The 15,998-nt window shown below is 44.2% G+C and overlaps 1 protein-coding gene across 2 annotated transcripts in view; it reads right to left on the bottom strand.

The window, feature by feature from the left end:
- The window catches only part of LOC120913595 (fibronectin type-III domain-containing protein 3A-like), a 125,924-nt gene extending 110,293 nt beyond the window's left edge, over positions 1-15,631 (bottom strand). For both annotated transcript variants that reach the window (XM_040323660.1, XM_040323661.1), the window contains exon 1: positions 15,430-15,631. The gene's annotated coding sequence lies outside the window, so the exon portion shown is untranslated. The remainder of the gene's footprint in view (positions 1-15,429) is intronic.
- Between the last annotated feature and the right edge of the window lie 367 nt (positions 15,632-15,998).

Below are 15,998 nucleotides of genomic sequence, written 5' to 3'. Positions count from 1 at the left end.
AGGAGTAATTTATTAGTATTGTGGCGCTGATTGTTTTTCTCACAATTTAGATATATACTGTCATCGCTCTTTATTTGTTTCTGCTATAGAAGGATTTCTTGTTTTATTTTCCTAGAGAATAAAAAACAAAACAAAAGCCACTATGGGTTGTTTTTTCTTTTTAACTCTATTTTAGTCTTGACAAATAAGCCCTATAAACTTTATGCACAAGGAAAATGTATAGATACCAATATAAGTAGCTGCACACGTCAGTACACCAAAAATAACCAAGATACTTTATAAAACTTGAAAGCTATCTGTGCAATAAAACAATGAAGGCCAATGCAAATATTTACATAATGGGACTACCAGTATGTTGGTAAAGTTCATATTACCACATTAGCAGCAGTAGCTACAGTACTGGTTGTATGTGCCTCAGTCTTTTTCACTGAAAGGAGAGGCCCTGTGCCCTGGAGCAGCATAGTTAAGCTCACTCGGCGAGATTTCTTTTTCCTAGAACAGTTAAAGCATAACAAGCAGAAAGAAATGAAACTACCTCAGCAGTCATTTGGACAAATGTGCATAAACATATACACGGACAACCAGGATGTACTGTCAATGTTTTCAAATGATTTTTTTATTTAGCAAAGTTCAGATAACCCGCGATCAAAAATTGGACACCTTTAGGGCCCGTGTAGACAGGCGTTGGGCCTGTGTTGATGGCATCAGTTCTGTAATGATTACAAATTAATTGACAGGGTGAATTTACCCTACAGTTTATCCTCTTCTAACCTGCATTTGACCCATTTTAGGCAGGTTTTGCATTCCTATAGACTTGAATGCGAATGCAAAATCCATCTGAAACAAACGAAAAGCCTGTCGACACAGGCCATTAAAGAGAACCTGTCACCAGGCTATTCATTTCAATGTCAATCTGCCCAAAATCGCGGCAAAAAAACGCTGCAAAATCGCAGGAAAAACCGCTGCAAAACGCTACGCTCAGGTGTGAATGCAGCCTTATACTCGAGTCAGTGTACCAGAAGGGCTGGGAGCGTCCATTGTTTAAAAGTCGCAGTTTCCCCCTGGTCCCTTCAGTGATAGGCGTTTTGCAGCAGACACTGTGTTCAGTGTTCTTCCTATCACGGACGTTCTCTTGTCCGAGGATGAAAAGATGTCTGTGATAGGCTGCTGGGAAACACCCATCACGGAACGGCACCAGGAGGAGACCATGACTTTTAAACAATGAATGGACGCCCGCGCAGCCTGTCAAGAATTTCAGGAACACTGCCTCAGGCATAGTGAGGTGGCAATAGGCACAGTGAGGCGTGCAAATGGGCATTGTTGACCCTCTTTTCCACTTACAGTAGCTGCTGCATTCTCACCCTAAGCTTATAGTCGAGTCAATAAGTTTTCCCATTTTTTTGGGGTAAAATCAGGTACCTCGGCTTATACTCGAGTATAGACGGTAAGTATTCCTTCGCAAGGTAACTTTTTTTCCCCCCCAAGCGACAGCATTGCTTTAAAGTTCTTGCTGGAAAAAATTTACCTTTGCTTGTGCAGTAGAGGAACTCTAGGCACATAATACTATGCCTATTCAAACATTCCAGAGACATCTATAGACAGCTGTGTTTACAGTCCCCCCCCCCCCCCCATGGTAAAAGCAAAGTTTGAATTTTCATCCTGAACTTGTCGCAATTGTGCAATGATCTCCTCCTGTATAATAAACTTCTGTATAAAGTGCAAACATCCTCATTTGTGGACCTCAGAAGAACCGAGTTGCAAGAGTTTCAGAAGACTAGAACACAAAATTCAATGTTTAATTCCTCTAGATAGATAGATAGATAGATAGATAGATAGATAGATAGGATAGATAGATAGGATAGATAGAAAAAGCATGGGGTATCCACTTTAGTACAGCCTGAAACCACCAAGTTTTTCCTTTTGAATATGGAAAACATTTTAGATTTGTAAAAATTTACAGTATCTTTTCAAATATATTTTTAAAGTAAAAAAATATAACAAAAAGGTACACCCAGCACAGATAAATAACTTGACCAATTGTCCACAGCAAAACATTATAGATGCCAAATGAACCTTTAAGTTGAAGCGAATAGGTCCAAAGCTGGGACGTTACATCAGGTTGTCTGGAATGCGGGGGTCACGTCACCTCTAGCTCTTCACACAAAAACTGCCTTTTTTTTTTAAAGACAGGCGGAGAAGTCAGTCTTTGAAAGTGCCAGGCACAACACTGCTCCAGGGTTTTTCACTTCACAGGATTACTTCAGCACATTTTGGTGACAGATGTTGTAAAGTCATTTTTGTTATAGCGTTCCCAAGGCAACCCTTCAGAAGATTGTTACTGGGTCTTGTGAGGAGACTAGACTACACAAGTCCTAATTGCATGGTTATTTTATCAATGTTGTGAGTAGCACAAAAGTAGTCATGTGTCTGATAGCAATAAAATGCTCCATACTGATAGCAGACCAAAAAAAAGGGAAAGTCAAAGATTTCCACCACACCAAGAAGCTTTGTGTGTTCTGCATTTTCCAGCAAATTAGTCAGCAAAATAACTAGCTGTTCCTTAGTTGGAGTAAAAAGAAATTCTGATGCACACATTTGCAGCTGCACATTTGGCCATGCCATTACGTCCAAAAACGAAGGCCCCTTTCACACGGGGCAGGGGAGGTGCGGTATAGCAGCACGATTTTTAGCGCCGCTATACGGTACGGTTTTAACCCCCGCTAGCGGCCAAAAAAAGGGTTAATACTGCCGGCAATGGAGAGGCACATTGCCGGCGGTATTACCCCGGTTTCCCATTGATTTCACGCTCCTATACCGCCCCAAAGATGCAGCTAGCAGGACTTTTGGAGCGGTGCTGCTAGCGCACCACTTCAGTGTGAAAGCCTTCGTGATTTCAAACGGAAGACTGCAGGGCACAATTTTTTCAGGCGGATTATTAAGGCTTAAATATAAACCTTGGGCCTGTCATCACCCATGCGTCCCTATTTTTAAAGGAGCTTCCCGGTAGAAGAATTCAGCCACTGAAAAACTGCATTCTTCTTCCACTTCAGTCAAATAGGCCAGTGGTCATCAACTCTGTCCTCAGGGCCCACTAACAGGCCAGGTTTTATGTATTACCTTGGGGAGATGCAGACTAGAATACTACAATCACTGAGCAGCAAATTATATCACCTGTGATGTATTTCAGTTATCTTGCAAACCTGGCCCGTTAGTGGCCCCGAGGACAGGGTTGATGACCACTGACATAGGCAGTAGTAAAGCAAGGATGTGGATGACATCCTTAGAGTTTGTGATCAATGGAATATTACTATCCCAAAAGGTGCCAAATTACCTTGTAGAAATATGCATTCATGGAACTTGAATAATCTAAATACACCTCAAAAAGCTAACTTATGCCTTGTACACACGATCTGAATTTCCGATGGAAAAAGTAGGACAGACTTTTTCCATGGCAAATTCCGACCATGTACAAGCCCATCTGAGATTTTCCATCTGATATTCCAATGAATTCCATCGGAGTTTAGATTTACTCCGATGGAATTGCGCCGGAATTCCGATGCGAATTTGATCGGACAAAGGTCCGAATCGTGTGTATGGGGCTTAAGTGTTACTAAAACCACCCCCCCCAACAGTAAAATGATTCTGTATATGCGGTAAAGCATGCTTGTTATACTCACTGTGAAACCTAAAGAGTTAAACCCTGTGCATTGTGTAAAAGGGCCGTTTAACCCTGTCTTCTCCAATCCTCCCCTTCTTCCACTGTCCCCAATCCATCTCCTGATAATACAGGGCACTGGAGTCACTTCTGTACATGCTCAGTTTGGTGTGTATTTCTAGAGGTTTTTTTTTTTTTTTTTCTTTGGGAGGCGGCATTTAATCAGCACAGGCAAATCAACACCATCCAGACAGAGGCTCAGTGGTCCTGCAAGCTCATAGGACAGTCAGAGCAGAATGAAAACTCCTCCTACAAGCTTCAACTAGACACTGATAGAAGTCACAAGACTGGGTATTTAGCAGTTTATATTTACAAAAATAATTGTATTTTCATGTTCTGTGTGAGACAAGATATAGTAAATGCAGGGTTTAGTAAAACTTAAACAAAAGTGCACAGAGTACAGCCAGTCCTAAACATCACAATGTGCCTACCATTGCACTGTATAGTACAAGGCCATACTAAAAATCTATGGATGGTAAGATCATCAATCTTCCAGGTAGTATCATTTTCTTCTATCTTTAGGTTCTCCAAGCCTACACCATACAAAACACCAACAGCTTTATCTGATGAGGCAAGGCTTACAGCACTGTAACCCACTGCAATCAGAACAAATAGGCCTAAAGTGCTGAAAATGTTAGCTTTGCTTGTGAATAACAGCTGAAAAATAATATAGCATAAAGCCACTTAACATCTTTCATCTTGCGCCAATCTCTATACAATGGGCATTTTCAGCACAAAAACGTCTGCATTGCAGAGTGGCAGCTAATCACTGAATATCAGAACGATAAGCTAAGGTGATCTGATATCTTAGAGAGAACAAGGAAGTCACTGTTTGTCTATGGGAAAAGAGCATCCATATGAGCAAAAAAATAATCCAACCCTGCAGAGTATTAGCTTACTCATTTTTGAAAAGGCTATTTATAGGAGAGCCGAAGGTCTGCCAGGAAACACTTCTAGACGTTCATTATTCAATGTCATTGCCAAGGTATTGCCTGAATACAGCCTAGGCACGATTAACTGATTGGGGGGGAGCATTAAACTTGTTACAACAATACAGAAGCAGGTTCACCTGAGCATCGCACTTGTGATGGCTTGTTTCATGGGATAAAACAGAAAAATGGGAAAATGGAAGAGAATTTGCAGACATACGCTGCAGTCCATAACACGAGTGTCGGCAGCATACAGCGATGTGATTGCATGGAATTTTACAAGGCAGATTTTGATTCATTGTAATGGAATTCAATACCGACATCTAGGGCTGCTTAGAGAATGGAGAAGTGGAGGCTGAATCATATGGAAGGGGAGAATATGCCAACTGCACAGCTGTTCAACTGGGACCAAGTCCATACTGGTCAGGAATGAGAACATCATTATATCATAGGTGGGAACAGCTGGAGAGTAAAGTGTGAGTTTTATAGCAAACGAGGGACCTTTTAATATAAACTGTCAAACTAAAGTACTTTCTGCGTCACCTACAGCAACCAAACTCTCTCGTTTCCTATAAAACTAAAAGGAAAAAGTCTAACTAGCCATCTTAGGGCTTTTTTTAGCTATGACAAAGCACTAGTGTTAGTGCGAAACGCGTCAGCAGTTGGGTTTTATTTTATTTCACTTTGCTGTCACTTGTAGTGCTGTCCTTTTTTTCAATAAAGGCCACAATTTGTTCAGTGTGCGGCTGTCCAGAGACCATCTTTGTTCCTGCTTTTCCAAGTGCATTGCCTGCACCTGAGTTGTCTGCAACGGTGGATGTTCGTTTGGGTTCCCACCTGGAGCGGCTATTCCCCTTTCCCCTAGCCATCTTAGGGCAACAGACAGTGCTTGTATATATAACACAGTGGAATTACACATAATGGAGCTTAAAGCGGGGGTTCACCCTTAGAGGGCACTTTTTAGCCTTAGATTCCTGCTCGTTTTGTCTAGGGGAATCGGCTATTTGTTTTAAAATATGAGCAGTACTTACCCGTTTACGAGATGCATCCTCTCCGTCGCTTCCGGGTATGGGCTGCGGGAATGGGCGTTCCTTCTTGATTGACAGTCTTCCGAGAGGCTTCCGACGGTCGCATCCATCGCGTCACGATTTTCCGAAAGAAGCCGAACGTCGGTGCGCAGGCGCAGTATAGAGCCGCACCGACGTTCGGCTTCTTTCGGCTACGAGTGACGCGATGGATGCGACCGTCGGAAGCCTCTCGGAAGACTGTCAATCAAGAAGGAACGCCCGCTCCCGAAGACCCATACCCGGAAGCGACGGAAGAAGATGCATGTCGAAAACGGGTAAATACGGATCATATTTTAATACAAATAGCCGATTCCCCTAGACCGAACGATCAGGAATCTAAGGGGACAAGGGAAACAAATTTAATAAATGGGTGAACTCCCGCTTTAACTATTCTATTCAGCCAGTCCTGAGATTTAAATATTCCTGGCAGACAGCACAGCAAAGCTGGTGACCAGACTTATGCTGGGTACACACGGGATGTTTCTTTTCATTTAACCCAGCGGGCATCACCATACTAGCCTATCCAATTTTAGTGTGGCAATCTCCCTGCTGAGCTATTGTTTTCTGACGAAGGGACTGCCCCCTATCTGCCAGAACAGTGATCAGCACTTGCAGCCACTGACTGAGCACTGATTGGATGACAGTCTTCCAGCATGCTCGTTCGACAGAAGCAGGTCATGAGAACAGCTTTTGTTGGACGAAGAGTTGTATACACAGGCTAAAAGTTGACAGATTCCCGCTGAACAGACCGTTTTTGGCCAATTTGTACCCAGCTTCATCCCTGTTGCGGTTAAGCAACAAAGCTTTGCCACCACCCCAACCTTCGACTGGACAGTGGAGGAGGAGTAGCATATGGATGAGCTCATCTCTCTCATGGTCCCTGTCAGCATTTTTTGCACAGGGATACTTGATTGGCTCCCAGTGCACAATTGTTCAGAAAAATAAAGCCAAGCTTTACGGATTGCTCATTAGTCCTAGATTATTATAGTGGTGATTACTATGGTGTTGTAGAGCTATGAGAGTTGATGGGACTGTCACCTGTGGTTGCTGTAGAGCAGGGATATGCAATTAGCAGACCTCCAGCTGTTGCAAAACTACAAGTCCCATCATGCCTCTGGGTGTCATGCTTGTGGCTGTCAGAGTCCTGCTATGCCTCATGGGAGTTGTAGTTCTGAAATAGCTGGAGGTCCGATAATTGCATATCCCTGGTGTAGAGTTTCCAGGACTGAAGACACACAAACAACCCCACCAATGAGCCATGCTTACAAACTTAAAGAACTGGGCTTTAGAGAATACATGGACTTTCAAACTAAGTACACTTTTTTTTGCCCATGACCTAAGCCAGCGATGGCAAACCTCGTCACCCCAGGTGTTTTAGGAACTATATTTCCCATGATGCTCAACTACACTGCAGAGTGCATGAGCATCATGGGAAATGTAGTTCCAAAACATCTGGGGTGTCAACGTTTACCATCACTGACCTAAGCTAATCAATCCCTCTCTGCAGATAATTACTTACCAAGACCCAACAAACACAGCCTACAGCAGAGGTGGATTACATACCATGCCGCCAAGCCTATTGTCTCTCGCCCACGCAATAGATCCCATAGAAACATGTAGGGCTTCTCCCCTTTCATCTCCAGCTGTGAGATAAAGGTGAGCACCATGAAATCATTATATAGGTCTCTACTGGTCAGGCGGGAGACAAAAGGACTTGCGGTGTGGGATGTAAACAATCCCCAGGGGCCACAGGCATGGGGTCTCAGCATCTGCAGAGAGAGAAGATGGGCTTAGTTATGTCAGCAGGGGGGTGGAGGGTCAAAAAGTATAAATTAACTTTGAAAGTACACATATCTTGCTTAAACTCTGCTCCCCTCCCTCCGGTTTTCATAAATCAGGATTGCATGTTACATATATAACACAGCCCTACTTCACTATTAACATATTAAAGGAAACCTGTGTAGAGAGATATATGCAGGCTGTCAATGCTGTCCTTCTGAAAATGGCAGTTGCCTGGCTTTATTTCTGTTCTTGTTTGAATACCTTCTAAAATCAGTGACCTGGAACTAGCATGCAAATTAGAACGGTCAGAACTCCTGCACTCTTGTTCTGGGTCAATAGTGAACAATAGACAGCGATTCAGCATAAAACCCAAAGAACTAGCATTTTTAGGAGGAGAGTTTGGCCTCCAAACCTGCTCTGTACAAGATTCTAAAAAAACGCATACGCTTTAAAAGTAGAACACCAATATATTTTTCAATTTGTTTTCGGGCTCGCCCCACACCTTCCTCCTGCACGAGAGAAAAAAAATTGCCAAGCTCTCTTTGCCCTTCCCATACTGTCCTCACCCTCCTACTCTGTCTGTCTATTGTCATGGGTCCTCTTGGGTCTAAATGACAGTGAAGCATCATTCTACCCATTTCCTGTGATCCCAGCCTGTCACACCCCTGCGGGTGCAATATCGAAGTCTGCCCCCCAGTCAATCAAGGAAAGCCTACACCCTTGCTACTGTTGGGAGAGAGGAGAAAAGGCCCCAGGATCAGTGGACCGGATACAAAACTGCAATACAAAAGTATAGATTTTGAAAAAAAAAAAAAATACTGGTAAAATGAAAGCAGTGATGGCACTCATAGGCACCAATGGCCCTGCCATTGTTAACACTCCCTCCTCTCCCCTGCAGCAGCAACAGGGAAGCCAGGGAAGTCAGAGCTGCAGGAGCATGCGACCAAACCAGAGTGGAAAAAAAAAAAAGAAGATAAGTACACAGATCTTTTTTTTATACAGCGCAGTAAGTAGTGCATGGACAAGGAGCAGAAATTAAAGCGGTCGTAAACTGCACTTTTTTTTTTTGACCGATGCCTTTCATCTTCAGGCGGTCTTCCTTCAAGGTTCACCTCCTCCCGCCGTCTGATTGCCTGTGCTATGATGGCGTTACTTCCGTGCTTGTGCGTGGGAGTCACAGACCGCGGCATGGAGCTCTGAAGGGACAGCACGGGTATGCTGTCCCTCTCAGAGAGCATGCTCTGGTAACGTCACCAGATGCATGCAGTGTGAATATCTCCTAAACAGTGCAAGTTTAGGAGATATTCCCTGTACCTACAGGTAGGCTTTATTTTAGACTTGCCTGTAAGTAAAAACGGTTTACTTCCACTTTAAATGCAACCCTATGAGAATTTTTCACTATAATATAAAATATATATATATATATATATATATATATATAAATATATATATATATATATATATATATATATATATATATATATATATATATATATATATATATATATATATATATATATATATATATATTTTTTTTTTTTTTTTTTTATATGCATATTTCTAAAGCAATTTCCTAGTCGAGCACACAGTTAAACTTACAGAAACCTAATCCGCCTAGCATGTGTGATAAAAACCTATATTTGGACTGAATGTTGAGTCAGTCATTTCCTCTTGTTGGCATTGCTAGCATTCTGAAAAGGACACTCATTTCCAGATAAGGGTTATTGGGGGAAAAAATGCAGCAATACTAGTAGGATCTTCAACTCAAAGTTTTTCAGATGGAAAAAAAAAATGAGAAGACTAAAATACCAAGATTAAAAGGAGGAACATGAAAGCATGTGTTGTACAGACACCATCACCAGGAGAAATGTTGCACTGCTGTACAATGCAGCCTAATCTAGTCAAAGCTAGTTATAACTTTAAAAGGGGTAGTATGAGTTGTATGCGTTTGTTTTTTGGTTTTGATTTTAAAGCGGAGTTCCGGCCACAATTTCACTTTTTAAATATAAATACCCCTGTAATACACAAGCTTAATGTATTCTAGTAAAGTTAGTCTGTAAACTAAGGTCCGTTTTGTTAGGTTGTTACAGCATTTAGAGACTTTATAAAATAGAAATTGACTGGGGCCATCTTAAGTGTGGGCATCATGAAGCCAGACTGTATGACTTCCTGGATTTCAGCCTTGCAAATCTCGCACATGCTCAGTGCTGCACAAGCAGTGTCAGATCAGGTTTCAGCACCTGTGCTGTCCAAGTCACATGATTCTTTGAGACTGGGGAGTGCACAGGCACAGACTCCTGGAAAGTTACACCCACTACATTCCCAGGAGTCTGTGCGGTGTAGGTTGGAAAGCATTAAGCACCTAGGTGCAGGAAGTGGGAAGATTAACTATTCTGCCTAGCAACAACACTTTGAAGGCATCTAAAAAAAAGTTTTTTTCGTAAAGGATTAATGACATTTTTTTAAAACTACACTTGTAGAGGAAGAGTGGGGCTACATGTGTGCCAAGATTGGGGTCCAGGGGAACTACTGCTGGCTGGTACCGGGTCCCCAAAGTCCAGGAGATTAGGCACAAAAAGGTGACTTGAGTATAAGCCGAGGGGGGCATTTTCAGCACACACAAAAAATGTACTGGAAAAACTTGGCTTATACTCGAGTATATACGGTATTTATTTTTTAAAGCGTTTTGCAGCTTTTTAGAAGTGTATTACAAGCATTTTTCGTTTAGCCAATAGAAAGCACTAGGGGGACGAGATGGAGAGGAAATTAGGGGTAGAGAGGTGCTATTTGAGCAGAAAACACCCATAAAACACTCAGGTCATGCATTTCTATAGAAGTCTATTGGGCCAAAAATGCTTGTAATCTGCCAAAAAGAAGCTCACTCACTTAGACCCCTTTCACATTGAGGAGTTTTTCAGGCGGTACAGCGCTAAAAACAGCGCTGCTATCCCGCCTGAAAAACTCCTTCACTGCAGACTCAATGTGAAAGCCTGAGGGCTTTCACACTGCGGCGATGCGCTGGCGGGAGACAAAAAAATCTCCTGTCAGCAGCATCTTTGGAGCGGTGAGAGTAGCGGCATGTCTACCGCTCTTTCACCGCTCCTTCCCATTGAAAACAATTGGAAACCGCGGCAATACCGCCCGCAATGCGCCTCTATAGAGGCGCATTGCGGGCGGTATTAACCCTTTATCGGCCGATAGCGGGGGTTAATACCGCACCGCTAGCGGCTGATTCCCGCGGCAATCCCGCCACCGCGGCTACAGGTCCAATGTGAAAGGGGCCTTTGAGCGAAAGGTGTTTCGTTTCAGGTGACAGAACACTCAGGTGTAAACAGGGGTTATTGAAATTAATGGAATTTGGCTTGATGAGCGTTTTAGAGCTACAAGCAGAAAATCACTCAGGTGTAAATGGGGCCTAAAGCCTGCCATATAAACAGCTCCGTTTTAAGCCGATTCCTGATGAAAATTGAATGTAGAGCCAATTAGAACACCGACAACCGAGCAGTGACTGCACCCAATCAGATGCGGACACTGTTCATGACTCAGGGTTTGACAAATTTGCTTAAAATCTAGGAGCCAGCTAAAAAAGTTAGCCAGAAAACGCGCCCCGTCAAGCCTGCGCGCAGGAGCGAACACATACGTGAGTAGCGCCCGCATATGTAAACGGGGGCCTTAGTAAGAGATTGTCAGCCACTTTTCTCTCTTCAAAATCCCTCACAGCCTCTGGAGTAACCCTGGGGGGGAAAAGGTTGGTTTGGACAATCCTAGGAGCCAGGTAGCCAATAGATCTATACATGTAACAGCTAGTTTTTGTTTTTCTATTAATAATGACTTTGAGAAGCGCCTTTGTGGCTTTCTAAAATGTTTTTTGGTGCCAAGATGATTACTGACCTATATTAAACACAGTGAGAGTGGTACATTGTAACTTTTCAAAAATAATGATTACCTTTCAATGACACCAGTCAAGAAAAAAAAAAAAAAACATCCTTTGAGAAACAACCTTGCAGAAGACAAAAAAAAAAAAAAAAAAAATTTATTGACGACTTGTCCCCTTAATCAGGGAGGTTTTCTGGTGACCATTGCCACAGGAGAAAAAAATAAGGGGAAACTTACAATTTTCCAATCAACATAACAGGAAATTTCCAAGTATGGCAAACCAATACAGTAACAACACTATTAGACCCCTTTCACACTGAAGCATTTTTACAGCATTTTAGCGTTAAAAATAGCGCTATTAAACCGCTCTCCATGCATCTCAATAGACCCTTTCACACTGAGTCCTGCAAGCAGCATCTTTGAAGCAGCTTTTGGGCGCTAAAAAAAACGCTCCAAAAACGCCTTACCCTTTCACACTGAGGCACTGCAAAAACGCCCTAAAACGTTAGGTTCTTAGTGGTGCTTTACCAGCACATTGGGATTGCAGATGAGGCTTCGCTCGAATAACGCCCCAGTGTGAAAGGGGCCTTAAAAGGGGAGATTTTCCATCTGTTCCTGGTCTCTCTGCAACAGGAAATTACTGAAAATGTGTTGGCTTGTGATGCCCTGATTTTCTACCCTGCATCTAAACTCTGCCTACCCAACAGCTTTCCAACTTACACATCACCTTTCCTTTTTATAATCTGCAAAACCAACTGATGACTAGAATGCTGGTGGTATGAACACCACACGACCTGTATAAACCAGAACTTAGCCCTGGACCACAACGTGAAATCGTGCTACTTTAGCACAAATTGCACTGTCGATTTCATTGTGGCTTGTGATTTCAATTAACAGAAGTCTATGCAAGTCACAATGAAAATCTGTAAAAATTTGTGCAGGAAACTTTATTAAACCGCTGCAACATAAGTGCTTCTATTGCAATGGGGTGCGACTTGAGAGTTCCAAATCTCATGACCTGTGTGAACGTGGACTTAAAAAAATAAACTATATGAATATAAAACATAACCTAACATGGGTGAACAGGCAGGATTTCTAAGGCAGAAGAGACATGCTAAGGCTGGCCATGCAATGATTACACAATTTTCTTATTCAATTTCCTTTAGATTGACCTTCAACTATGTAGTGCAAGAGCCTGCCTGACTGCATACAAATGGAAAGCGTTTAAGTTTACCCTCATATTATATGGTTTTGGCAAATCTAAAGGAAAAGTGTACAAATGTATTGGCAGCCTAAGTCTCTTCTACATTAAAGTTACTTACCTGCCTGTCCATCCCTGTACAGTGAGCTGCGCATGCACAACTCATTGTAGCAGTTCGGCAATGCCGAGTTGACTTAAAATCCGGCACATACACTGGAGTGATGTCATCTTGCTCTGGCAATTGACATCTTCTGGTGGCCAGTTTCTTGGGTATCAATTGCCAGAGCAAGATGACATCACTCCAGTGTATGTGCCGGAGTTCAAATCAACTCGGCATTGCTGAACTTCTACAATGTGTTGTGCATGCACAGGGATGGACAGGCAGGTAAGTAGCTTTAATGCAGAAGGGACTTAAAGCAGAGCTCCGCTGTTAAAAAAAATATTAAAAGCCAGCAGCTACAAATAATGCAGCTGCTGACTTTTAATATATGGACACTTACCTGTCCTGGAGTGCAGCAACGTCTGCAGCAGACGAGCAATCGCTCGTCTATCTGCTGCCCCCACCGCCATCCCCAGTGAGGGAGTCAGGAAGTGAAGCGTTCCGGCTTCACTGCCCAATTCCCTACGGCTCATGCGCAGCGCTGTCCTTACTGGTCCCAGCTGTGTTCTGGGAGCCGTGTTTCCCAGAACACAACGGGCGAGGGTGGGAAGTGACGCACTACCCGCAGAGAAGACTGCCGGAAGTGGGTGCAAATACCTGTCTTAGACAGGTATCTGCACCCCCCTCCCCCCTGAAAGGTGTCAAATGTGACCCTGGAGGTGGGGGGGGGGGGTTTCCGATGAGCGGAAGTTCCACTTTATGGTGGAGCTCCGCTTTAAGCTGGCCAAACATGATACAATTTTCTTATCCTATTTGTCAGATTTACCTTCAGCTATATAGTGCAAGGGGCTGCCCGATTGCATACAAATTGAAAATGTGTTTAGGTTTGACCTTGTTTTGGTAACACTGAATAAGGTATGGCCAGCCTAGCCGGTTCACACTGGGGCGACTTGGGATCCCACTTGAAGTCGCCTCAAGTCGTCCCAAGTCGCGCTGTCGAGAAAAACAATGCAAGTGAATGGGAGCGGTGTTAATACACACGACTCGAGTCGCTCCGACTTCAAAAAAAGTTCCTGTACTACTTCAATCCGATTTGTAGGCGATTTGTACCCATTGATTTCAATGGAAGTCGCCTCAGAAGTCGGATCACTGTCTTAACTGAAGCGACTTTCCAGGAAGATAACATACATTTCTCAGGCAAACCTCTCCCTCCCCTAGAGCTGATTGTTGTTTGATTGGCCACTGGAAAGTCTCCTGGAGACGACTTCAAGTCGTGTTGTAAATCGCCCCAGATCGCCCTGTGGTTCATGCTCAAGTCGTGTCGGAGTCGCCTCTAAAAGTTGCGCTGGAAGTCATGTCGCCCTAGTGTGAACCGACTAGTCTCTTCTATTTTATTTATTTTTTTTCTAGTCTTCTATTTACCTGCCTGTCCAACCCTGTACAGTGGTGAGCTGTGCATGTAGATGTTTGGCAATGGCGAGTTGACTTGAACTCCGGCACATACACAGGAGTGATGTCATCTTGGTCTGGCAATTGATACCCAGAAACTGGCCACCAGAAGATGTCAATGGCTAGCCGGGAAGCCACATCGCTAGAACAAAAGGCGAGTATGGTTTTGCTTAAAAACACACAAACAGCCACCACATCCAAGAACTGATATATTACATCACTGTCTCTAGGTTGAATTGCGCTGTGACAAGTCTGGCTTGTAGAATTCTTGAAGACAATCAACGTGCTCTAAACTTTCAAGCCCTTACCTAACATCCCTTCCAGAAAAACATTAACACCAAACAAAACCAAATATTTTGGCCTTCCCAAACTTCTGCTGCAAATATTTACAATGACAACAAAAAGAGGAGCGGTGGCATCCATCTGTGGAAGTGATGAGCCGGATTCTTAAGGAGGGGGCAGCAGTAATTGACAATCCAGAAGCTCATTCAGTTCCTGAATAGCCCTAATCCTAGACTCCGGCCCCCACAAGGCATTCACTTTACCCCCCCCCCCCCCTTCTCTCACTGACATTGGAGCCCGCCTGCAACAAGTAACTGTCCATGAGGGTGACGTCACCCGAAAAGTCAATAGCCCTTTGTTTTGACTTGGAGCGAGGAAGAGGGGGTGAAGACTGCACCGCCTCAAGGAGATCCCTGAATAAAATAAATAGGAATGACCGGGAGGAAGACTTCTAAAAACCAGAGAGAGAGAGGAGCTGTGATTGGGGGGGGGGGGGGGGAATCCACAAGGAGTGAGAGAGGAGGAGGAGGAGAGAGGGGGGGGGGGGGGGGGAGGCGCGCAGAGCTGTCTGCAGTCTACGTGGCATTTCCAGGAGGCAAAGGCAGGGGCGCTGCATACTGGGGGCACCCGGGGGGCACATACATCACCCCCTAGCAGGACTATTAACCCTTGCCTTCCTCGCTTTAACCCTTGCAACACCAAACAAATAATCACTTTTGCATTCTCTGGCCAACACAGACCATAGAAGAAGAAGAAGAAGAAAAAAAAATGTAAATTGATTAAACAAAGTGAAGCTGCAACCAATTAGATCTTCACAATAATAAGAAAAATAATAAAAAAAAGGGAGTGACTACAGCCCCAGATCACACATGTACCCCCAATCAGCAACAGGCTGCAATCAGGTGCCAGCTGCATTTTTATTATTATGATGAGTCCCCTGGTCATGTGACCAGGTCAGGCATACCGGGAGCCGGTGTCCCGCACTGTCCATCAGGAATGCGGTGTCAGCGAAGCGTAGCGGTGCTTACCTGGGTGCGGTCGGTAGGGAAGCCGCGGCAGGGAAACAGGAAGAAGAGGATGAGGAAGGAGGTGACGGGATGAAGAAGACGCAAGGTCGCCCGGTGTCCGTCTTCCTGCGCCTTTGGTGTCCCCGGGGCCGCTGCAATCTCAGTGCGCAGCTCTTCCACTGCCGGGCTGCAGCGCCATGCTGGAATGCGGGGAGGTGCGCCTGCGCAGAAGCTGCCGGGCACAGGCGGCCCAGACGGCCCCGCCCACTGCTCTCCTCAGTGTGCTGGCAGGGAGATATGTGCCCCCCCACCTCCTCCTTCTTCTTCTCCCCCTGCTAGGAAAATCCACACTGACCCCCTTCACTGTGCAAATAGTTTCAGTGCATGGGAAACCCACACAGCCCCGGCATTGTGTGCTCACTGGCAGACATACATTGCAGCCCCAGTCATCTTTCACAGAGGTGCCACTTCTCCCATCTCCACACACAAGATATGGGATTGTCAGGCTCCCTCACTCACCCCACTTTGGTTTCTCAGACATGGTGGCTGCTGACGTATTCAATGTTTTCCACAGACCTTCAGCCACACAG

Source organism: Rana temporaria, chromosome 9 (assembly GCF_905171775.1).
Source record: "Rana temporaria chromosome 9, aRanTem1.1, whole genome shotgun sequence".
NCBI lineage: Eukaryota > Metazoa > Chordata > Amphibia > Anura > Ranidae > Rana > Rana temporaria.
The sequence above is the reverse complement of the archived record's forward strand: the minus strand, read 5'-3'. Positions and strand labels throughout refer to the sequence as shown.